Source organism: Miscanthus floridulus, chromosome 10, assembly GCF_019320115.1.
Source record: "Miscanthus floridulus cultivar M001 chromosome 10, ASM1932011v1, whole genome shotgun sequence".
Taxonomy (NCBI): Eukaryota; Viridiplantae; Streptophyta; class Magnoliopsida; order Poales; family Poaceae; genus Miscanthus; species Miscanthus floridulus.
The window spans coordinates 18,794,502-18,796,487 of record NC_089589.1 but is presented as its reverse complement, the minus strand read 5'-3'; the positions used below and the strand labels follow the sequence as shown (position 1 = coordinate 18,796,487).

The window sequence follows — 1,986 nt, the reverse complement described above, 5'->3', positions numbered from 1 at the left end:
TTTCGGTGGTTTTCCCTGGGCCGGTTACGGGCCGGCAGCCGGTTTTGCTGAACCGCTGAACAGGGTTAACCAACACGGTCCCGACTCATAATAATAATAATAAAAAAACACGGTGCCGACCCACGCGCACGCGGCCGGGGACGGCACGGGGAGGTGGTTCGTTCGTTTCCTGCACCAGCAACCTGAATCTTTAGGAATAGACGATCCATCAGACGAGACGACGATCCATGGTTGGGGATGGAATAAACCCGACTCTCTCTGGGGGGTGCGAGTGGGCTCTGGGTCAGAGATTAAAGCAGAGGATAGCGACCATGGAGACCCACCGGGACGTTTCTGTTTCTGTTTGCTCGCCCTGACCCTGAGAAGGGATGGACGATGTGGACCGGGAGAGAGAGCCGAAAGGCGATGGCGACCTTTCCCTCCTCTGGCACTGTGGCAGGCAGTCCAGTTGCGTTTTGTTCCTTGTCTGCTTTCTTCTCCTTCGGTGCATAGGCATGGCCGTCCGTCTAAACGGGCCAAGCCCACCACACCACATGGAACCGTCGACTTCAAGGGTATGTAGACTTGCTACCCCTTCACCACGCGCAGCACAAAGCTCTCGCACTCTGTTTCACCCAGGGGAAGTCATGCATGCATGCGCTTGCCGGCGACTCTGTCCCACCGTTCTGTAAAACATACTACACATGAATGCATGCCGTGTCCGTCGTCGTGCTCACGTTTTTTTATGACAACAAACAAATTTCATTTAACAGCATCTAGCTGTAAGCACAGAGTTGATGTTTACAAGCTGGAGTGCCAAAGGGAGTGGGCACTGATGTACATGTGCCGGGTTGGAACAGACACAGGAGTGATTGATGAGATTGAGGTCTAAGTCACTAAGTGCCTGTCTAGCTAGCAGATCTGCTGTCTGATTCTGGTTTCTGCTGATCTTGAGGATGCTTGTGCTTCTTCCTTGTGTGTAGTTCCTGATAATCTGGGTAAATGGCTTTATTCTCCAATCAGGAGGGTTGGAGATATCAGAGCCATTTAGGAATTGCACCAACTCTTGATTGTCTGCCAAGAAGTTTATATTGCTCAATTGCAGACAGTTGTAGCCAGAGCCAGGGCTGCAGCCTCTGCCATTAGGACTGAGGTGAAGTCCTTCATCGTCGCCTTGATGTAGACCTGTTGTGGCGGCTGCACCTGAGTGTTGATCATGAATACACCGATTCCAGCATTTCTGGGAATCGAACGAGGCATGCCTGGCGAAGTCGATGCATCTGAGTAGCATCTAGATCCTTGCAGCTTTGTCGGACAGTGGGCAATGAGTCTTTCCAGCAGCATGGTCAACTGCCTGTGCGCCTGAATTGTGGTTGGAGTATTCCCTGCATTGAGCAGCAGCATACCTGATTGTGTAGGCTGGACTAGGGAGCGATGTGGGTGTGGATGTCTTGACGCCTGGCTGTGGTTGGTGTTGGGCGCAGAGTGATCTGCATTGGCAAAGTTTGTACCTTGGTTAGTACTGTCGATGTCACTGTTCTCCCTGGTTGGTCCGTTATTGGGTGCGGTTACATTGCCTGCAAATACAGAGGGCATACCTGTGCCGTTTGTGTTGGGTTGCCGGTCGGTTGTTTCTCGGTTTCCAGAGCTTGCTGCAGTTTCTGGCGTGATGTTGTTTCCTGGTTGTAGAGCTTGAATGTGGAGCGCGATCTGTGCGGAAACAGCGTGGTGAACCTGCCAAGGAGTCCAGGACTGTCTCTGGAAGCTTATATCATTCCTGGCCTTCCACAAATACCACATAGTGATTAGGATTTTAATAAACAGGGTATTAGGGGTGGAGTTTGTTGAAACTAGAGGTTTCAACCTGCGTGGCGAAGACCAAGGCCTCCGCCCGTCGGGCGGGCGGCCTCGGACGGAGGCTCAGGGTACGAGCGACAGGGGGAATAGTGGAGAGTAAGGGAATGGCACGAGAAGTTAGGGTTTCATTAATTTACCCACCAACCAACC

General features: G+C 52.1%; 1 pseudogene; it reads right to left on the bottom strand.

Annotated features, from left to right (window-relative positions):
* Positions 1-745: 745 nt before the first annotated feature.
* LOC136488119 (uncharacterized) lies at positions 746-1,779 on the bottom strand (annotated as a pseudogene).
* Positions 1,780-1,986: the final 207 nt, after the last annotated feature.